The sequence below is a fragment of the Corvus brachyrhynchos genome, unplaced genomic scaffold, assembly GCF_000691975.1.
Source record: "Corvus brachyrhynchos isolate BGI_N302 unplaced genomic scaffold, ASM69197v1 scaffold43, whole genome shotgun sequence".
NCBI classification, from domain to species: domain Eukaryota; kingdom Metazoa; phylum Chordata; class Aves; order Passeriformes; family Corvidae; genus Corvus; species Corvus brachyrhynchos.
In genome coordinates this window covers 3,957,055-3,980,289 of record NW_008237353.1, presented here as the reverse complement: position 1 = coordinate 3,980,289, position 23,235 = coordinate 3,957,055, and the positions used below count along the sequence as shown (strand labels likewise).

The 23,235-nt window shown below is 40.6% G+C and overlaps 1 protein-coding gene across 1 annotated transcript in view; it reads left to right on the top strand.

Annotated features, from left to right (window-relative positions):
• The first annotated feature begins 22,693 nt into the window (after positions 1 to 22,693).
• The window catches only part of MBOAT1 (membrane bound O-acyltransferase domain containing 1), a 29,647-nt gene continuing 29,105 nt past the window's right edge, over positions 22,694 to 23,235 (top strand). Inside the window, exon 1 of the mRNA XM_017730697.1 lies at positions 22,694 to 22,774. The gene's annotated coding sequence lies outside the window, so the exon portion shown is untranslated. The remainder of the gene's footprint in view (positions 22,775 to 23,235) is intronic.

Genomic DNA, 23,235 nt, shown 5'->3' with positions numbered 1-23,235 from the left:
TCTGCCCGAGGGCCTCGGGAGCAGAGCGGAGAGCCCGCGGTAGGAGCGGGTTTGGGCGGGGGTCGGGCTGCTGTCACCGGGGAAGCGTTTCATTTTTCCCGGCAATGCCTGGCGCTTCTCCTGCTCTCGCAAGAAGTCGCTGCTGGATGCTGCTGGATGCTGTCAGTCACGGTGCTGGGCTGACTGCGGCAGAGTTTGGAATGCTTCAGGAGCTCGGGTGCTGGGCCACCTCTGGGAACCGCGTGGGAAGGTGCGGGGTGCCCTGTAGGGAATGCTTACGTTCGGGCACTACTTTCGTGCCTACAGGGCTGTAGAAGGGAGGCTTAGAAATCACTTCCAGCCTAGTCCAAGTGCCTGATGGAATTGCAAAGTGCATATATGGAGATAGAACACACAGACGCACGCACAAATGGTCTTCTGGGCGGGCGAGTTTGCATTAAATCATTAACAGCATCGTAGATTTTTGGCTGTGGTGGTGTTTTATAGTTGTTTATAGTGTCCTAATTAACTTTACCACTAACAGGCAGAAAAATATTGCTCTCCCCCACCTTTTATTGTCTCTCAAGCCTGCATGCACCTGCTGCCTTCCTGCATTCTTTCAGCGACAAGGAAGTTAGGTCTGGAAGTTTGTGCTGACCAGAAAAAGACTCCATCAAGCTGCTAGGAAGTTCAGCTGTGCTCCAAGAAACCAGGGCAGCAGAGGTGTGCTTGGTAAAAAATCAACAGAACATTGAGATTTATTTGCTTTCTTCTGTTTGCAGAGTGAGTGGTGCTATGTGTCATTTTTTACTACTGTTTGTTTTTAAAGTTGAGTAAGGAATATGTAATTTTATAGATTAAACCCCTTCATCTAACCATGCCAGTTTCCCCCTTTTTTGACAGAAAACAGGTTTTGATGCAAGAAGAGAGATCTGTTGCTCAACACGAAAACAGTCAAACAATAGAGGCCTGTAATTATCTGTGAGCTATTAGTTTAGGAGAAGGCACATGAATAGTGATAGCTTCTCTTTTGAGGTATTCCATGCCATGATTGATGAATACAGGAGCACCACAGAAACCAGGAATAGCAAACGTTTACTGTTCCAGCTTGTTTGTGGTGCCACAGCATACATACAGTGTTAGGCTGACTCAGTTACCAAACAATGAAGTCTTGACAGACTGCAGTTTTTCTTTCTAAGCTTTCAAAATCTTGTCCTTCCATTCAGCCAAGGTGATACAAAGATGGTGTTGTCTGTGGAGAAAATTCTTCTCATGCTGTTCCGGGCCTGAGGATGCTTCACTGTGTCTGGTTACATGCTGTGTTTGTCCCTGGGCCCTGCTCTCATGGGTGCTGCTGGTGGACACTTCGTGTTCAGTGATTTGTGTCTCAAGCCCACAGCAGTAAGCAGGGCCCATGTGCTCTGGGGTCAGCAGTGTGACTGGGCTGTGCGAGTGTGTGTGCAGGCGTAGGTGCTGTCCTGTGGCTGGCCCTGCTGGCTCCAGTGGCATGGGGCAGTGATGGCCCAGGAGGAGCCCCTCCTTGCTAGGGTTCATCACAGAACTGCAGCATAGCTGCAATGAAGTAGAGCTTTCCTCACCTGAAAATCCCCCCTGTTTAATTGTCCCTGTGAGATTATGCTATTGATACTTTTAAAAAATTTCCCCCACTCCTCTTGCCCCGACTGCAGTGTGCTGTACCATGCCAAGCATCAGGGATTTCTGCTGTCCTGGAATAGGACATATCCAGATCGCGGCTGTGTGTGGAAGCACTGTGCCACCACTGTTCCCTCAAATCACATGAGTCTCAACTCTGACCTGCAGTACTAAGGCCCTCAAAAGCAAAATAAAAACATTTTCACACAGTTGTTCTGCCAGGTGGATTGCTTACCTTCCTCATTAGAATGAGAGAGGGTTTTGCTGGAGGGGGAAAAGTTCAGTCACTTGCTCCTCTGCACAGAATGGAGCTCTGTGTTTGAAAGACAATTTTGCCAGATCTGAATCCCATGTGGAGCAGGGACTGGTTGTACATGAGTCCCTTACTGCAGTGCTGAGAGGCTTTCTGTACCTTCTGCTCAGCGCCCAGGCTGCAGCAGGGGAGGTATCTCTGGTTTGCCACTCTGTGCTCAGCCTGTTGGATGGTGACAGCCCCAGTCTCCCTCTGGTACATATGGCTGGCAACCAGTTCCCTGTGGCTGGCCCTGAACCTCCAAAAATGCCAGGAAGTGCCTGAAGAGCAAGAGGCAAAGGTGGAGTTAAGTCCTCCAGGTCACTGTGGTATGTGAAAGCCATGTGTGTGTCTGCCTCTGTGTTAAATGAACAGAGGGCTTGTCCCTTTTTTATAGAGATGGTTTTCCATGAGAACTGTGCTATGAGAGAGATTTCACTCTATGTAAAAGACCAGAAAAGAGCTGAGCTGAAGGTCTGAGAAATGAAAGTTGTAATCATTAGCCTTTCATTACTGAGGCAAGAAAGCTGTGATAATGGTAACCGGAAAATGTTTTGTCATCTAAGAAGCATCTGTTGTATCACTCACTATGGGAAGCATGGATGACTATAAAAATGTCATTTTTCACATTGGTGGTTTTCTTAATTAAAAAATTGCAACTTAGGTTTAAAAGCAGCACAGAATTACAGAGGATGGAGTCCCTATCTGCACTGTGTACCTGGCAGACTGCTCGCATTTTGTTTAGGAGACAGTGCACTGCATGAGAGCATCGTGGTGTTTTCTGCTTTAGATGCTAAAGCAGTCTTGTTGTGTCAGTGTGTATTTGCATGTCTCTTTAACGGATGATTGATCTTTGAATTTAGCATTGAAATATTATTTTTTAAGAAGTGCTATATTTGGTAACAAGATTAATGAGCTTGAAAGAGGATGAAAAGACTTTCTGTGTTCAATTCATTCTCATATCCCAGGAAATCAGACTTTGAAGTTTAGCTGACTTGTGTTCTAAAAATATCTGTGTAGGTCAATGACATACCTTCAGCAGCATTTGCAAAAGAATTTTGGGGTGGTTTTTATTTCCATTTCACGTATTCCCCAAATCACTGATGCTCGAATGCCGTCTCTCCAGTTTGCTTATACAGTGACTTTTGGCAAAGTATACACTTTTCTGTTATAAATGCCCCAAATCACCAATTTTGGGATATAGTTCTCTACCATGAATCAGTGAAATATGGAAAGTTAAACATTAAACTTTTAATAGTGTAATTTATGTAAACAAAGTGTGTGTGTGTAAAAATACTGTGAAGAAATAAATATACTATTTAAAGCAATATTAGAAGTAAATTTAATGGCATTGTTTATTCATATGTAGTTTTACCATGCCTTCCTAAGCTCTAGGCATCTCTAGAAGTAATTCAGGCTCAGAGGGTTAAGATACACAATTAAAAAGTTTCACTTCTCAAGGTTATTTTGTAGAACCCTTGATATGCCAGGTTACCTATTGCTTTAGAAGTAGCAACCCTAGTGCAAATGGTCAACTGCTGTACAACAAACTTTACATTTTGACAGGCCTTATTACCCTGACCTATTGTCAGACAGTACCAAAGTTGTGGATTTTGAGGGAAATATGTTCAGAGGAAACTCTCTCAAAAAACTGTATGAGCGTCTTCTCATGTTTGTATCAGAGGGCTTTTAACTTAAGTGTTTCATTGATGAGGTCAGCCATGTTTCTGCAAAGAGGAAAAAAATGTTCACTTGAACTTAATTTTGGCTTTGCTGATGGGAATGAAAAATTTTTCATTTTAATTAATTTTCATTTATTTTTCATTTTAATTATTTCATTGTAGGTCATCTGCATATTTATATTTTGACAGCAGTTTAAATAAAAAAACTAACTGTGGAGGGATTCGGGGACATGCCTCTGAGTCTCGGGATAGTTGGAGTATTAAAGATGTCATTCCACCATTCCTTGAGTTTGAATAACTGTCTGCCCAAAGCATGCTGGTGAACTGGTTTAAAAAAGGAGAAAGAAGAAAAAAGTATCTGTATCTTTTTTTCCTTTTACAAAAATCAGCATGTATTCTGATCCCAAAATCAGGGATGGTTTTGTTAGCATTTTTGTTAACACTTTTCTTTTTTTTTTGCTGTCTGACTTCAGTTTTACTTCTCTGCTTTCTGATTTAACTAGTCAGCAGATCTGTTAGTCCCAAAGCTCCTTGCATGTGTTTTCTTATCCACTTTTTGGGCAGTGTAAAGTAAAATAAAAAACTAACTTTGTAGGAACTCAGCAGACTTTAGGCTGTGAACTTTCAGGATCCTTTAATGGTTGTCAATAGAGACATTAGAAAATGTAGTGCTGAGGAAAGAAAGGTAATTTGTTACAGACCGAAGCGAAATAACTGAAGATGGAAGTTTATTAAAGATTTAAGTGGGGTTAGGATCAGGTTTTTAACTGAAAAAAAGGTAACAACTGTCATGGTTGGTGGGAACTATGCTACATTTCAATTTCCTAATGCCAGTCATTTTACATTAGAAAATTCTACATTTCCATTTTGAATTGCAGCAGTCTGTGTTACATTGACTGTCTCCCTGCCTAACACACTCAACTGCAAAAAAATGGAGCCATGTAAATTTTAGTTATTTGAGAAACAGTAAGAAAAATAAATTTGAATTCAACACATTTATAAAGAAATATCACTTACCTTGCCAAAACCAACTTTAATTTTGATATTTTCTGACTTTTGAGTACCTAGATTTTGTAAAACTCTTTTCCTTAAAAGGAACTGTTAGCTTTTTATTATAATGCCATGAAGGACAAAGCATGATGCAAAGAACAGAGGAAGAATCTTGCTGACCCTGGTTTGGGTCCCCAGTTAAACAGGTGCTTCTGAACAGGGCATTTCTTATTGAATTTAGAGCAAACTCAGTCTCTAACTTGTTTCAGTCACTTGTGCAAGGTCCAGGATTCTGTATCTTCCTGAGACAGTCCTGGGACAGAGGTATGGTACTTTCCAAAGATTAAGGCCGTACCTAAAGCATTTCTTTCTGTTCAGGTTAGCTATCACCAACAACTGCAATAATACACGTTCTCTTCTGCTTTGGAAACATGTGCTGCCTTTTTCAATGTGTTCTCACTTGGTTTGGCACTGTAGTCTTGAACCTTATGGCTGATGTCTTGATACTACAAGTGTAAATATTTCCACATCCCTCATGCCTTGAAAACAAAGCCTGTCCTATTAAGTTTTTAATTTGGCAAGGGACAAAAGTGCAACTGGAATCAGCTGCTTACAATTTTCCCCCTTTTAAGCAGTTTCCTTCTCATTTGTGTTAAACAAGATCTGGAAAAACAAACGTTGAAGGGCTGCATAAAGTTTCCTGAAACCTTCTCTGCACATTAATCACACCAGTACTGATTTAGTGGTGCTCTGCAGCTATTTTGAGAAAATCTAAAGTAGTGATGGAGACTCTTGGGCTCCAGCCTAGGGATCTAGGCACTGAGCACAGAGCTGGCTCTGTGTTTTCGGGGGAGCCCCTGATGCTTAGGGATTTGCAGTGCATTTGCCAGCCTGGCACGGTATTTAATACTCTGGCTGCTCCTTGGCTCCAGTTACAGTTCACAAGGACAGGCAGCGCTGGAGGCAGGCTTGCCAAACTGCAAAGTGGTGCTGCTAGTCCCTGGGCAAGGGAGGCTGCAGCACTGCGCTTGGTATTACTGCAGGAATCCAACCTTTTGTACTTATCCAAAATCAAGTAAAAAGCCGGATTTTAAAACATGTCAGTGGGCCACATTTTACTTTGGAGTGAAAAAAATCCCTCTGTATGTGACCCAGGAGTTACAGAGAACCTTGAGGGTACCAAAAATCATCTCCTGGATGCTTGGATAGTCTAGTTAGGGTCATTAAGGAGATCTTCCAAAACCTCAGGCCTGCTCTTAAAAGTACAGCCTGAAGCAAAAATTTCTACCGTTGTTTACTAATAGTGGCGACAGTGTTTATGTTAATACTAATTTGGAGCAGGAGTATCCTTTGGGAAGGAATCCCTTGACCATCCCCATTTGGCACAAAGTAGCCCTGGAGCATCTACACAGGGTTGCTTTCTGAGGATGTGAAGCCAGAGGGTGCTCCCCAGGGAGCTGCAGTGTCTCAGCTGTTCAAAAGCACACAGCACTTGAGTTCAGCTCCTCTGAATGGAGACCCTCCAGACAATGAGTCACAGGAATGAGGCTCCTCGCCCTCCGCTGCTTTGCTCTTCAGACCCATTTTTGCTCCACCTCAGCACTTGCTAAGATGGACATAGTGGAATTCTCTGACCTTCATCTGGTGGTTTCTTCAGAGCACAGCACTGGTCAGGCTTGTTTGGTCACTTCTGAATAGGTGGAATCCAGCCCGTTCTGCAGAGGGCTCAGCCAGGTCAGCCAGTCCTGCCTCTGCCAATGGAGAGAATGGCACGTGGAGAAAAACAGCAAAGGGAAACCCTTTGGGTGGTCCTTTCCCAGAGCAAGATTGCATCAGTCTCCCGTCATATGACCTTGACTGGAAATGTTTATTTTCACCAGTCCTTTTGTTTCCCGGTTTAAAGTATTTTAAACAGCTTTTGCAAAATCACAGGTGAGCACGGAAGAAACCAAAAGCACACATTCTGACATAAGTGGTTTTTTAGAAGTTTTTTGGATGGGGTCTACTTACAGTATGTTTCATCCTTAATGGAGTTGAGTGGAATATTTTTTCTCCTGTGTTTTGGGCTTCTGTCATGATAAGAAAATCCCACGCTTTAGAAAAAATCTTAATAATGTGAGGAAAAAAATTCCTTGTAAACATATTTTTGAATCAAATATGTTGAAACAGTTACAAAGATTTGTTCTCAATCATTCCTCTAAGTGTTAGTAAAATACCCGAATAGAAGATGATTTTAAAAACCAAAATTCAAAGTATTAACTAGACAGCTTTTCCAGCCTGGAATTATTTTTATTTTTTTTTTAACAGGAAATGGTACTCATTGTTCTGAAAACTTTTAAGAAAGTTAATCAATCAGTCTGTAGCATGAGTGTTGCCATGCTGTCTGGTCTGAGGCAAAACAAATAGCAAATATTAGAACAATTCTTCATTTTCCTCTTTCTGCATGCTTTGTCCTTGCGAGATTTGAGCACTCTCAACATTTACCTGGTGACGGAGTGGCTGGATAACGGGAGTTTGCCTGTGCCCTCATGTGACACCCTGCAGTGTAGTGGGTGGGAAGCTGTCTCAAAGCATGTGCTGCTTACCTAGATGATTTAAGCAAAAGGCAAATAGACCTGAGTGTGTGCATCTGGCTGCTAAATCCCAGACAAAAACCTGGCAACCCTATGGAATACCAAGTTTAAAATTTTTGATCAGTGTGAAATTATATTCCATGGTCTTTAAGTTCAGTGAGTGTATCAGGCTGGGGACATCTGGGATGGAAAAGGGAGGCAAGAAAATACTCTTTTAAATAATTTGTTTGGATTATGTGCAGAATGCTAGAAAAACTAAATAGCCATTTCTGGCCAAGATACAGACTTCAAATGCTGACTGTCTTGGACTGGGTGAGTGTTTGCTGCTTCTATAGCCCCTGGTCTTGTGACAAAGCTCTAATTGGACTTGAGCAATTTCTTCATTTGTGGTTTCTTGTTCAAGTGCAATTTGGCCCTGGTATGCAGATAGGGCAGGAATGGGAAAGGCAAAATGACAAGGCAAAACCTAAAACAGTTGAGGACCCCCTGCTTTCAACAGTTCTTGGAATAACTCCTATGCTTGTTTTCATGCTCATGTATTGGTTTTAAGTAAAACTTTTTAAGGACCACTGAGTAGAAAAGTTTTAATTTTTAACTTTTACATCTGGCTTAAATGACATTATAAACTGGTGAAAGTGGGTTTTTTTCCCTGTTACCAGTGCAAGGTAGTGTTAAAGAGAGTACAGTACTGACTGTGTGCACACACAGAGGGCAGGTTCAAATCCCTGACTCGTATGGTTTGTATGAAGTATTTAGACCAGCAAATTCCAGCTGATAGATCAATAATTTATCTGTTTTAGAGAGAGTTTTAGAATTACTCTGTTCACTTACAAGTGGAGTTTAAGTAGTCTGACATTTACACTTCTTACTTGTCAAGGTTTCTCAGGATATTTTGCCAACTATGCTGTATTGAAGGTGAAAGCAAAGTGTAGACAGACGGTTTGGAGACAGCGACTGAGAAGTTAAAGTTCATTTTTTCAAAATTAAATTCAGTTTTTGATGGCAGCGTTAGACATCCACAGTGAGTTGTAGGCACTGTTAAGACCCACAGCTGTCTCTGCCTTGGTGTGTATGTTTGTGTTCATGCTAATTCTCTAGAGGCAAAAAATTGTGGTCTGTAGTTGCCACGGCAACAATAACACTGCACTCAAAGTATGGGTGGGTTTTCCCTACTTTATACAAATATGTTGAAAGTGTAGGCATATTGCTGTGAGACACTGTGAAATATGATAGACTCTTGAGAGAGAAAACACTTGTTTGTTTTTTGTTCAGAGAATATAATTTTAATTTTGTGTTTCCTTTATTGCCACTTCTCCGCTAGAGTGCTATTTCCTAATTTGTAAGCCTAACATCGCAGAGAGGAAAATGGGCTCAGCAGTTTGGAAAAAGAAAGTTTCAGAGGTGTTCTGCTGATGCTAGTCAGCAAATAAAATGAGGATTAGAGCAAAGAATGGTCAGGGCAGAGGGAAATGGGTGACATAATTATATTTCTGTTCCATTGTGGTTGTTTTTGTCCATCAAAAGATGACTGTAGCTGTTCTTTGCCATGAACCAGAACGAAAATATGAACTAGATAAAAGAGAAAAAAATTACAGGGTAAGTTTATTTCTTAAACCTGCTAAAGTAAAGTGAAGGAACTGAGAGATTTGCTTTAGAAATGTGACTTTTAAGAGGGATCATGGTGAAAGTATATGTGAGCACCATAAAAGAAATAGATCTAGGCCTTAGAGTAATAGAATGTGCTAAAAGATCATTTAGCTTCAACCCGTATGCCAGGGAACCTTCCACTAGACCATATTACTCAAAGCCCCAGGTGGCCTTGAGCACCTCCAGGGATGGGGAGTTCACAACCTTTCCGGTCAAGCGAAGAAGGGACTTGTTCCCTTCTGTCTCCCAGTGTTTCTTCATGTTCAGAGAAACATGTGATAGGCTACAGATTCAACAGTGATTAAAGTTAAGGTCTTTTTCATGCAGTCCAGACCTGGCTGTGAAACCCTTTCACAACAGGAGGCTGCTAAGGCAAAGAACTTGGCCAGAGCCAGTGTGGACTTGGATGTTTATATGAAAGACAGGAGTTTCTAGGGTAAACGTAGCTTAAATTTGGAAGTACCTGTTCTTTTTCTGGCTCCTTTCAGGGCTTGTTGCCTCTGCAGGCGCTGTTTTTTGTCAGCTCAGCCTCTGGTGTTGCTGATGCCTTTAGCATCCCAAATCGCTGCTGACAGTTCAAAGCATGGCTACTTCCGTTATGGGTTAGTGACTCTGCTAGAGTCATCACCCCCTCCCAGACCTTGACTCGATGCTGGGTTTACTACTTGAGTTTCTTTGCATGGTGATGATACAGCAGGAAGCACCAGATATCTGCAGGGAAGATCAGCCAACGCCCAGCAGAGGTTACTTCTCCAACATCCCACTTTCAGGCAGCCTCTGCTGCAGCTGTCCTTCTATTTATTAGTTTATATAAAAAGTAACTGTCTCCTTTTTTGATTTCCAATGAATTCCCCTGTTGGGTTATCCTCTTACTTTTCTGTTCTGATTTTTAACTGCTGGGGGATTTTTGTCCATATGCTGAGCACTTCCCCTCTGTTCTGTTCAAGCTGCATATCTTTATTGATGTATTTGATAGTTTCGTGATCTGCATATATTCTTTGAATAGGCTATGCCAGTAGGTGTCTGGTGAAGTCTGCCTTCATCCTTTGATAAGGTTCTGACATCCTGGTGTGTAGTCTGTTATCTATCTGTTTATCAGTCATACATATTTGTGTGCACCATTTCCTCAGTTGCCTAGATGTCTCCGTTAGGCTTCCTGGGTTTTTCTTCGCCTAGATAGAGTTGAGTTAGGGTTTAAATGATTATCAGGAGAAAATTGATTCTGTATCGCCTTCTCTTTTTCCTTTTCCTGTGGCACTTCAGTTTTTGAGCATAGTCACTAATAAGGGTGATGTATGTGTCCATTTTAGAAGACCCTAAATGGCAAGTGTGCCTGTTTGCTGTGCCTAGGATCATGTTTTTGCAATTGCTTGGAGAATTTCTGTCTACAAGACGGTGGCCTCATTTATTTGCTGACAGGTGGAACTACTGGCTTGTGCCCTGGAAAAGCTTCAGGTGGTCACTGGGGACTGAGGTCGCTCGTCACCTCCAGCTCCCGAGTCTCCTCTCCTTTGTCCCATATAAATTCTGTGCTGCTCATTGCTCAGGTGTCTTCCAGCATCAAAGAAACTGAAAAGCTCTCCGAATCTGAATCTGCACCTGAGTGCTACAGTAACAGTGGGAAAAACATCATGTGCATTTTGAGATAGTGAAGTTTGCTAAAAAATCAAACCTGAAATGCTCTCTCAAGGTACCTCTGAGATACCCAGATGTTAGTGGTATAACCTTGTGATAGAGAGGTGGGAATACATTTTGGAAGCCAGCTGGGCAGCTCATGCAATGTCCTAGTTCTTTTAAAGCATGTGTTTTAGGCTTTATGTGTAAAGGGCTTGCTTGAAAGGGAAATTGTAGTTGTTCATGCAACTTACAGGATTGTTGAATTTCTTTTACCTGGCTATGTTCAAATTCTTAGGGTATTTTGAGAAGAGTTCACTTGGAGTTTTTGGAATTTTGTTGTTGTACTTTGTTTCTTGGATAGTAAGTTGCCTGTCACTGCATAGTAGGAGCATCGCTGTAATAATTTTAAAATATAAGAACATTCTTCCCTTTTTTTCCTAACTGTTGAATAGGAAAAAGTGAGACTTATTCCTGTTACCTAAGAAAAGCAAGTTAAGTTTCTGCTATTGCTGACTCATTAGCATGGCAAGAATAAAAAAATACCATGATTAAGCAAACATGAGTGAGTTTTTTCCTCCTCATATCACAGTTATCTTTGGAAAATATCAGTGTTATAACCCAAAGTTCTGCTGTACTGCATGCGAATAGAACTACAGAGCTCCAGTGGGGGATATGTAAAGAAGGCTTTAATGAGGCAAGGAAATCAAATCTTTTTTCCTGAAATATAGTATAGTGCAAATAAAATTAATTTATAACAAAAGCCAAATATATATTTTTTTTTAAATTTGCATTTCTTTATTCATCAACTGATGCTTGTTCATGCTGTGTGTTTTCCTGTTAGTTTTTGTTTTGATTTGGTTGCTAAGTTTGAAAACCAGGAAATGTGGGCTTTTTTAGTTTTTGTTATTTGTTTGTTTAATTTGAGGGGGCAACCCCTGAAATTCCTTCAGAACATGACTTTTTTGAAAGGTACTGATGATTTCCAAATATGTTAGCTTACTGGTGGTTGAGATGTTTGACTTGTGCCAAGTCCTTAGCACTTGTCATCTCCAAGTTTCATGTTTTCACTAGTGTCTGAAGCTGAGTGCCTAAAATTAGATATGCTTCAAAGTTCAGCTTGCAGAGATATTTGCTGTAGATGTAAGGTGCTTGTAGCAGGCATAACTAAACAGCTGAGGTTATGTTCTTGTCTTTTGGCGTGGTTCACGATCCAAAATAAATGATCATGAAGCAAGTATGCTGCAAATTCCAAGCAGAAATAAGGAAGGAGAAAAAAAGCCACAAGAGGATATTGTCACTGTACACATTTTGTTGTTGTCTTCTCTTCCTGCCATGGTTCTGAAGGGATTAAAAATAAATCTGCAGCCCACATGAATGAAGGTTAGATAAACATGTTGTATATTGAAAAGCATAGAGCAGTAATTTTACTTTTAAACTGTAGAACAATAGGAAGGAGCAGTATTTTGTGGTTGTGAAAGTGAGCATCTGGAGCTGGCAGTTAACAGAGGTTTGCTGATTCTACATGGTCACTGTAATAGCAAAAGAATGAAACAAAGATAATTGTGCTTGAATTGGAAAAAAAAAAGCACATTCACAGCTCTTTGGAAATAGGCTAAAAATGAAAAAAATAGCTAACTAGAAAATCTGCTGGCCAGCAGAATCAAGTGCCTTGGGGGAAATGTGTGACTCTGCAAGCTGCTGGAATATATAAAGTTTTCATTGTTTTTGGAAGCAAAAAGACTGAGTTTTACTATCTCTTATGTTTGCAAATATAGTTGTCTAAATATAAACTGATTTTCCCAATTAAATGGTTCTGACTAAAGCTTACTCTGAAAAATGTGATTTTGCCTGTATTCCTGCCCTCGTGCCATGCTTCTTTTTCTTCCCATGTGAAAAATCCCTCTATTGTGCATCTGCATGGGTTGAGCTGACTGAAAACTAATTCTAAAGGCAAAAAGTTCTCTGCAGATTCACTGCGCATTTTCCCTGGCCCTTACTAATGGCTTCCCAAAAGTTTTGTGTGTCCTCTTCTGCCTGTGAAAAGTAGCTGTACCTCTTTCACCAGATTCTGTTGACTGCATTATTGGAAAGGGTATGGTCTCCCTTTATTTTGCTAGGTTGGAGCGTAAGAGAGCAACACAGATCTTCACCTTTCCATGTTGATGTACCCCAAAATTATGTTTTTACGCTTGTCTGAAAGCATTTGCTTCGTTCTTCACTCCGTCTGCAAGTGCTGTTCCTGTGTATTTCAGAGACAGAAAACCGCTTAGGCAAGGAAGAGGACAGGAAGAAGTGAGGTTTGCAGCACCTGCTTGGGGAAGCAGGAAACCGAGTGCGTTTGACTACACCCATTGTGTGGGAGCATTGTTACCCTAAAACTCCTCCACACACATCCAGCAGTAGATGTGCTAGTTTGCTTTTCTCCTACCTGGCACCTTTTCTTTGGTTGGTTGGTTTTAGGTTTGTGTTTTGTTTTGTTTTTTCCCAGGTCTGTTTCAGGCACTTTAAAATAGTGCAGAATACCAGCTTCTGGAATATGATACTTTTTTATGGTGTCTTTAAGTGTTAAACCAAAAATTGAAGCATGAGAAACTATGGGTCGTTTTTGAAAACTTCATTTCTTACAACGAAATGAAGTCCAGTTTCACAATCCAGGGATTTCTTTTTGCTTCCGGTAAAGTTAGTGCATGTAGTATAAATAACATTTGTAACTGGAGCGTACATTTCTGCATCTAAACTTACTCATCTAGAGTACTTTTATAGTAGAAGTACCTGTTTTAGACTTATGCTTCAGGATTAGATGAACTGCCTTTTTTCCTCATTGACATTAAAAGAAATTTAGATGGACTAGCTCTGGTATCGAGATGAGTGTTAGCACAGATAAAACCTACCCTTTCCTCTAGCAAAGTCCATGCATAAATTTTTTAAGCACGTCCTAATATGCTAATTTTTACAATGCCCTTGTTTTAAGTTACTATGAGCATGACTGAGCATTTAAATACGGGATGTTCCAGATTTTCTGTGTGTAAGGGCCTAATAAAGTGTTACATAAGACCACTGTGATGTCTGAAAAGTGTTGTCTTTGATCAAGCCACTAATTCCAAGGATAATGTGCTTAAATTTGGCACAGTGCTGACAGTTTCTACAATGAGGAAAAAAAGACCAACTTTCTTTTGGCCTAGAAGAACCTGTCAAGTTGGCACTTTTTTCCCCTTACTGATATTTGTTTCTTTCTGTTGTGTGCACTTACTGGGATATCACTGGGATAATGTGAACAAAACTGCTCTGTTTGTATTGGTTTGTATTTTTAAAGACCACTGACGTTTTTCTATAGAAAAGGAACTGAAAATAGAATTGCACAGACATTGCAACAGCAAGAATGGGGCAAGTTATTTCGGATGTGCCAGTTCCCATTCTAGGGACGGATTGCACTTTAAGCCTACTGTTTTATTTTTAAATTGATGAATATGTGCAGGCTCAAGGGTTTCATCTGGCCTGAAAGTTAAGTGTGTTTCTGAATTGGGACTTTACAAACACTGCTATAAGGATCCTGCCATTTGTATGTTCATGCAAACCATATTGGTGTTTGGGGAAGATAATTTGCATTGAAGTCACTGAAAGACATGGTAGCAGGGTGGTTGGGTAGACAAACATTTGTCTGTATTCCTTCCTTGTGTTTTGAATAAATCAACTATGTACTTATCAGTTACACAGACAAAGTGAAAAGGTGCTTGACTTACTGTGTCATGTTCTAAGTTTTTAAAAACTAAACCTTTAAATGTGCAGGGAGAAAAATCAGGTCTGTGATGATGCTATTCTTAGTGCTGCTACTTTGAAGTTATTTACTAAAGAATGCAGATGTAGAAACTGGGCTGAAATCTCAGGAGCAGTTAGTGCTTGAGGCTTGTGAACTCGAGCTGGATCATGTCTAATGAGACCTGTCTTGGTCCTGCTTCCTTTTTGTTGCTGTGGTGTCCATCCATTGTCTGTGGTGGATGAGGGGACAGTGTTGTGGAGTGGGAGCTCAGCAGTGCTCTTGAGAGGTGATGTGGAAATAACTGTTTGGGATTTGGGGCACTCATCACATCTGAAAAGACCAGTTGGGGTCGGTATCTGTTATCCAAGAATTCATTTGTGGGGAAGTGGTGTATTTAATGATTATGGAAACCAAGGATCCAAGCTCCAGATAGGTGCCTGAGGCCTGCAGGTGGCTTAGAAAGGGATGGGGGAAGCAGTGCTGTGGTGTTCCCACCGTGGGAACTTCCTAGAGTTCTGGGGACTTTCAGAGAAGTCTTTGCAGGGACTCAGGTGTCTGCTTTGTTGTATTTTACTCTCCTGGAGTTGTTGTCTTCGTTGTTTCTGGTAATTTTCACTTAAGCATCTCTCTCCTAACTTCACATACTCTTAAATGGGACCTTCTGAGCACTCCTGATAGAAGACCTGGAGTGATGCAGTAATATGGTGGTAAGGTTGGTCAGTTCCCTCTTCATCAGTATGAATCTATGCATAACCAAGGAGGGTAGATGATACAAAATGCCATCTTTCCTCCCAGAAGTACTTGATCCAAGTCACTATTTTATGAGGAAGCAAGGCTGGTAGTTCTGGTATTGGGTTTTTTTTTGCTTGTTGGGATTTTTTTTTTTGGTGTGAAACTTCTTATTTGGATAACAAGATTTCACTCGTCTTTTCCTTTTCTTATTAAAATACCCTCTATATACTGACCTGCTGGCTGTAGTTCTGCTTTTAGACATGTCTGACATGTAATACTGTGCAATACTCCACCTGCACAGAAATATGTAAAATTATTCTTTTAAAAGTATTTTTTGGACTTAAAGGTATTGTAATTAGTGTGGTACCTCACTGCTGAGCAGTCTGAAGAAACAAAACAGATCTAATAACCTAAAGGCATTCTGGTTTAAAAGAACCACCAGAATGACTAAAGGCTCCAGATTGTTTGATTTTGCTGCTGTTTCTCTTACAGGTGGGAATTAGTGCTGGATATCTTAGATACAAGGGAATTTTGTCATTTGGCATTACTCGCTGAGAGAGCAGTAATTAATGAGTTACAGGTAGTGGCAGAACATTGCTGCACATAAATGATCATTGCTTAAACATCTGTTCAACATACAGAGTCATTATAGCTCAATGTGAGAGCTGTTGACAGTGAACTAAAGCTGGTTTTGGATCAGGTCCACATATTAAATTTATCAAAGGTAAATGTATGGGAGTGTTACTTAGCATCATGATGCAGATTTGACTTCTCAAGCTTACTTTTGACTTAAATGTCTTTTAAAATTCTTGATGACTCAGGTTTTAATCTATAACTGTATTTTGTGTCCTGCTAGTGGTTATTCTGCTAGTGGCTTCACAGAGGTAATCCAGAAAGAACATCTGTTTCAAGTTTACAGTCTAAATCATGGAAGGATATTTGACCTTGTAAGTAGGGAAACAGAATTTACCCAGGAAAACAGCACAACAAGCCAAAATACTGTCAGTTTTGTATATTCTACTTCACCAACTCCATTTTCTGCATGCAACTGCACAAAAAAAGCCAAGGCTATGACAACTTAGTGCTGCTTCTGAAGAGAACAATAATCTTAAATTAGTCATGCATATACGCTTTTCTCTCTCTGTCTCTCCCATGAGAGAAATTCTATTTTTAAGCCTTTGCTTCTGTCCCCCCAAAATCTTCCATAGGACTCCTACAACACAAAGCCAGAGAAATGAGTTGTTTCTGTATAGTACTGGAGATGTGACATGTCAGCAGTGGAATCAGTATTTCCCTAATGTAAATTAATTTGTCTCCTCTCTGATCCATGCTGTTTGCAGTCCACAGTGCCTGGCTATAAACAGAAAATACAGAATCCTGCAAGTGACAGTCAGTTCTGCTTCCTTTACAAATGCCTGTTTGTGCTGGCTCTCAGAGTTCTGTGCAAAGCAATACCACTGTGGGCAATAAGGGGAACTGCACAGACAATGTTACACAAATCCTTTTCGTTCATGGACGCCTAAGTCAGAATTCTAGCAGTGGGAAACTTGACATGGTCTCTATGATATTGCTCTCCTTTTTGGGGGTGCTTGTCCCCTCCCTGTGTAGAGCTAAGTGATCTCTGCAGAGACTATTTGTCCTTATAGTTCATAAAAATAGTCTGGAAGATCAAAATATTTTGAGAAATTTCAGCAAGTATCAGATATCTTTGAGATCTGATTAAAGACTATTCCATCTCTCATTCTTAACATGCCCCTTTTAAATATCACACTTTTGATGTTACGAAATGCTGTAATAACAGCAGGTCTGGTTTTCAACATCAAAGTAGAAATGTCTTCAGAAAAGTGAACTTAAACATGTTGTTTGCCAGATATCTTTGGTTATATGTGCAAAATAATCTTTTAAACATGGAAAGCAAATTACTGCATTTCTGTAGTTCTTGCTTTATTCTTTGCAAGAAAGACATCATCCTGGAAGATGGGGCTGATCTCTGGCAGAGTGGAATGCTTTATTATGGTGTCCCCTCTCCAAAGTAGTACCCAAGTGATGTTGTACTCCACAGATAGTGGTTTGACTTGAGGAGTTGCTATTGCTGTCAGTAGTTTCTATTAGCAAGGTTCTTCATGCTTTTCCAAATACAGAAAAACAGCTGTTTGGTCATCTGTGGTAAGTCTGTGAACAGAGGAGACATGCTAATTTACCAGATAAAAACCTTGTAGCAGTCCCCAAAACTAGTGCTCGGTTGCTCATTAGTGCTTGGCAACAGAGTACCCTGACCATGAGCTGTAACTTCATCTTTATACTGAGCTACCATGAGAGGCCTCTGTTCTTACACTTTTGTTCAGCAAATGAAATGCAGATTTAAACCTTTTTTCTCTCATTTGGCTGCTAAGTGCAAGGCCTGTAATAAAAGTAGAGGTATCCTCTGCCACAGCTATAACCTGAGTGCATCATCTGCTGCATATTGAAATGGACATGACCTGGATGCTAGCTGGGAATATTCTGACAGTCTGGCTGTGCTGTAACGCACTTGTACCTCTGTCTGTGAATGTGTGTGAATGTGCAACATGCCTGGTTTTTATCCAAAGATTCTGTGCTGTTGGGGACACACCAGCACCTTGTCATCCAACAAGGGGCAAGTTAGCAGTGTGACTGCTCATAGTGATTGTCAGAGTGAAGGAATTACAGCATTAATGGGAATTTTGCTTAGAGAGGAATGTCTGGTTTGTGTAATGGACTTAATTGCCATTTGGAGTTTGGAGAGAACTGCGCGGTCAATTTGTTATATCCTCCTAGATTTTTGGAAAGTGAGATCAGATTTTCTGCAAGCCTAAGGGAGGAAAAATGTAGTAGAGGAAAAACAAATTATTTTTGTGGTCAAAACAGAATGCAGGATATTTCCTTCTGATACTTAACTATAAGGAAAAGGTTAAAAGCCCTAAAATAAGAGGCTATGTGTTTTTACTTAACTATCTCTTCCTAGAGTGTGATCTAGTAACTCCCGAATGTCTATTGCCACTTTTTTAAACTGGGAGATTTGCAGATGCAAGGCTTGTGGAGTGAGGAGAAATGAAACTTCCTGAAGTGGCTTATTAGTAGCCTACCTTCAACTACAATAAGTAGTGACCAAGACTCTTTGTAATGATTTGGTAGAAAGGTGTATAGTCAGGTTTTGTCTCCTCTCATATTTTCTGTTTCCTGTCTCAAGAATTTCTAGCTAGGAAAAGCACTTTCTGTTTTCTTCTTTTAAGATTTTAATGGGATTTTTTTCAGTATTTTTTCAATGCACCAAGCAACACGTTTGCCTCTCTCTTTGGAAATCCTCTATGGCTCCACGGCTTTCCTGTTACAGGGATTTGACAAGTTACTACTTTTGTTTGGGTTTTTTTTCCCATTCCCAGCCTTCACCATGGAGCCAGTTTGCTCGAAGTGAATAAGTTTGTTCTTATTCAGTGTTAATGACATTGGGCTCATGTGCTCCAAAGGGTGAGATTTTTAGATGCACCTATTTAACTTCCGGTATTTGAAACCTTTATTTTGTGATTTGCCAACTGGCATTTGCCCTTAGAAGTGCCCACCTGCAGATGGTTAATTGGATCAAATGAAATACTGAGCAAAAAATTTCATGGATTTCTTCTGAGAGTGGTTAGGAAGTTGAAGAGATGACTTTCCTATGTAAAAAAAGGCCCTGCTTGTTGATGGAGATGATTGAAAAGCTGGTTCCAAATCCCTAGGAGTTAGTGTTTTCCCTTCCTATAGTACCAGTCCAATGTTTGCCAAGTTTCACCCTGTTAAAAATGTGAGGACATGCAAAAGCTCAAGGCAGATGGGACTGACCTTTTAGGGCTTGGATTATAGCATAGTTCAGTAGGGGGATCTTGAAACCACTGTGTTTGGCTATTCTTGTATCAACATCATGGGTGCTTGATGGGTTGGTTTGACCTGATTGCTAAATTTGTGTAAAACTGAGATTTGCAATCTAAACGTCACTTCTGAGTTATTGCTAATACAGAATTTAAAAGAATAAAGGGAGGAACTACAGTTTACTTTGTCCTTTGTTGTTCATACCTGCTCTGGATCCATCCAGACTTTTAAAGTTGAGACTAATAAAGAATTAAAGGATTCATTAACCAGACAACAATGACGATCGACTCGGTTGCACTGGAACTGTTTCAGATTCTCTCTCTCCAAAAGTGTGGATATCTTGTTTCTGCATTGCAAGGCTGTCTCCAGCTGGCTGTGACTCAGATACAAGTCTTCCAGATGTCGTTGCAGAATACTGTGATGAGACTGCCTTTCTGTCTTTCCAGTGTGTAATCATGGAAAATGAAAGGAAGTCTTCTTTTGGTAGCATATCATGTGCTCTGATTCCTAATTTTATTGCATCTTACTCTCTAGAGCATGGAAGAAAGTGACTGTAAAAAGCAAAGGTGTTTCCTTTCTGCTAGCAGAGTTGAAACCAGATGTGCAAAATTTTGGTGGCAATACTGAATAGATGTGACTAGCTAAAAACACAGGTCAAATGACTTGCAATGGTGAGAAGGGTTAACTTGCATATAATTTTTATTTCCGTGTTATTTTTGCCTGGACACCATTCATCAGTGTTCAGAAGCCCTCAATTTTCTGTTTATGAAGTGTTTTCAGCAACAGTGGAAATAACCAAAAGGGAATAGTGTGAACCCTTTTCTCTTTGGAAAGGGAAAGGAAGGAAAGTGTGACTTAGTTCACTAGTGATGCAGCACAACATTTCTTAAATTCTTAGGCATCTGTTTACTGGATGCCTTAAATATGTAGAATGAAGAATAAAATTAATGTCAAATGGAATGCAGTAAAGTCGCTGTCAGATGAACTGCCAGCCTTTGTGCGTATGCATGTGAACGCTGCATGTGTTTAAAACAGTGCATAGAAATAACTAAATAGAGGAGGTATTTATATGAAAAGCTGTTGTGTCCCTCTATTCCTCTGTGTAGAACAGAGCAGATCTGGTCTATTGCCAGATTATTGCTTGCTGAGTGCATTGGGTCTGTGATGTTTGGCTGCTCTGCAGAAACCACCCTTATAAACCAAAAACTGATCGAAACATAAGGGCGACCTACTTTGCTTTTGTCCTGGTACGAGGCTTTGCACCAACCCTTGCTAAAAGAGTACAGAGAAGGAATTGTCTTGGTTAATTTGCACGACCAAATGAAGGTGTGATAGTGGCGTGGTTGACAGCACAGGTAACATGTGCTCAGAGGAGCTGATGGCGAAGGTGAGCAACAGCACGTGCCCGTGAGGCGGCTCAGCTGTCCTTTGCTGGGCAGTAGCTTCTGATGAAGTCACTGCCATTTTTTTCCTGCTGCCGCCAGTCGTTCCCTGCCTTAGCTGTTTAAATGCTATTACAAGTGTGTCAGATCTGGGATCTTGCACTTGCCTTGTGCTGTGTGTGTGAACCTCTGAGATCCCAGCATCCTTAGCATCTCAAACTGGGCATACAAGAGCAGGATGAAAGTAAAAAGCAAACGCCTGCTTATCTTGATGGCTTTTACTGGTGTAAAGCTTCCGTGAGTGACGCTGCACAGAGGGGGGTATTGTCTTTCAAACAATCAGCCTCATCAGTTCCTGGGAGTCTTTGCACTTTCCTTCTTTATACTAAATCAGGGAAGCTCTGCATGCCACAGGGAAGAGCTGCACTGGATATGCTAATGTGACCTTAAGTGGGAGCATGATGGAGGGGATTAAGGTTCACTGAATTGTCACTGATGACTTGGCACCCATCAGTCTTGGGAACTTGCTTAGAAAGGATGCAATCAGAGCAGCCCTGTAGGGACTTCAGCGATTTCTGCTGCACCTCTGTCTGTGGAAGGGTGGGAGCGAGGTATTAGCATTTGGAATGTAACTCTATGGTAACAGACAAGTTCAGGATTTCTACTACAGCATCTGGGTTTTGTGAGACCAGTGCAATTTTGTTCTTTTACTCTATAGATCTTCCACTAAAAATGGGAATTGCTTGCTTCAGTTATAGTTCTGTGATACTATTTGTTATAAATGCTGGTTGCTTGCATGAGCAAGAAATAAATTGATACTGTCTCTGCTCCAAAGAACTAAAATTCAGCATACCTAAGTATTTAAATTATTTCATTATTCTATTGCATGACTGCCTGCATCACTGAAATAAAGCAACTGCACCAATGAAGCCAACAAACCTTTAATGAAAGCATTTGCATGAACAGCTAACACCATGTTGGATGTAGGCCACCAGAATAAAAGCACTTTGGGGCTATAGTATCTTGTTAAACACATTGTAAATGTTTTTGACAACAAGCCTGGCAGAATCCAACCACCCCTGGACAGCCAACATGTCAGAGCATTTCCAAGTGAGATATATTATCCTGTCCTGGACTGATAGCTTTGGATAATCCTCTAATCCAAGTGATTGCTTATATGTTGCAGCCTATTTAGTTTTGCTTGGTCTGGGATGACTTGCTGCTGGAGAGCTCAAGGGTGAATTTAAAAAAAAAAAGCAAGATTAAAATTAAAAAAAAAAAAAAAGCAAGATTAAAATTAAAAAAAAAAAAAAAGCAAGATTAAAATTAAAAAAAAAAAAAAAGCAAGATTAAAATTAAAAAAAAAAAAAAAGCAAGATTAAAATTAAAAAAAAAAAAAAAGCAAGATTAAAATTAAAAAAAAAAAAAAAGCAAGATTAAAATTAAAAAAAAAAAAACAGGACTGCAACTGAATAAATGAATTTAGCTCCAGTTGTCTAGGGTCCAGGTTGGACTTGAGGATGTTGTATCCCAGTGCTGTATTTGCCCTGTTAGAGACAGTTCCTGAGCTCTGTTTTTCCTCTGACTTCTGGGATTTTTGCTGAGGCTGTCAAAGAGAAGGTGTCTTGAAGAAGGCAACATGATGTTGGTTTTGGTCTGGAGGACGCTGAAGCTTTTGCTTGTCCTTGTGTCTGACAAGAGAAGCCTCTAGTCCTGTACTGTTTGCCCTCCGCATGTCTTGTGCTCCCACTGCCATCGCTACCTCCTTGCAGCGAGGCCAGACTGATTTTCACATGCAGTAGCCAAAGAACATTTGAGAAGCATATTCCTTTAGGTGTCTGCTTGATGGTAGAGCAAAGTTGTTTTCTTTGCACTCAAACCACAAAAAATGGCGAGTTGGAAGATCTGTGTGGAAGATGCTGTGGAGTGGAGGAATTCAGCTACGGCAGTTGCCCCGTTCTCACTGCTTGTGCGCACTGTCACATCAGGATTTTGATTGATCATCAGTTGATTTTGTCCCAGTGTTGAGGTGGGGGAAAGTCTGGTACTGGGGTGATATTTCAGAGCCCCAGACTGCTTCCTGGCCCCTGCCTCTCACCAAGAGGACTGAAAAGGGGGATGATAGGCCCTGCACCTGGGCCAGGCTGGCAGAGAGCAGAGCTTTCCTCCACGAAGAGAGAGAACCACCAGAGCCCCACCTTTACACTGGGGTAGCTGGAGCCTGCCCTTCCTCGTCTGATTTTGGGTGGCTGTGTGCTTGTTTAATCCCTTCTGTCACTGGCCAAGAAAAGTTTCCACACGAGTTCACAAGTGAGAATGCTGAGAAGCAAAAGATTCATAGCTCACGATTTCCCCCCCCTCTTCCTGCCTCTACTCTTTAACTGTTATGAGATCAGAGAGAATCCTTCCCCTCCTCCTCCAAGAATCAAAACAGTTTTTTGTTTTGCTTGTCTTTTACAGATCAATTTTGTAGCCTGTCAACTGTTTGCACTTTTGGCTGCATTTTGGTTTCGTATTTACTTGAGTCCCAGTCATGCCAGCTCTGCTGTTCGCCATGCATTTGCCACCGTCTTTGGAATATACTTTGCTGTCTTCTGCTTTGGGTGGTGAGTATTTTGTCACCATTTAGATAAGGCTTGGGTAAAAATAATTTTAAACTTTGTATCAGCTTTTCTGGATTGCATATTTTTAATCTTAAGGCTCTTAGTGCTATCTTAAAAAGAATAACCTAACCAACATAACCATTCCAAACCCTCAAAGTAAAATGACTCATGCAAGTGCTTTTAAGTAAAGTATTTAATTTAATTTGTGATGTTTGTTCTGGAAGTCAAAGCCACACCAGTCTGCTGTGAAGATACGTCTTCTGGAAAAGATGTATCCCACTGGAATGGGCACTTTGAGCCAGGCTACTCTTTCAGTGAAACATATGGATAATATCTTTCAATCAGTATCAGTCTGTTTTGCATAGTTAAGCTATAAAGATGTGGTGTGGTAATCCGGGTTTACTGGTACCCTGACATGACATCACATTTATGTTACTTGCATGGGAAAATACTCTGTTGCTCTG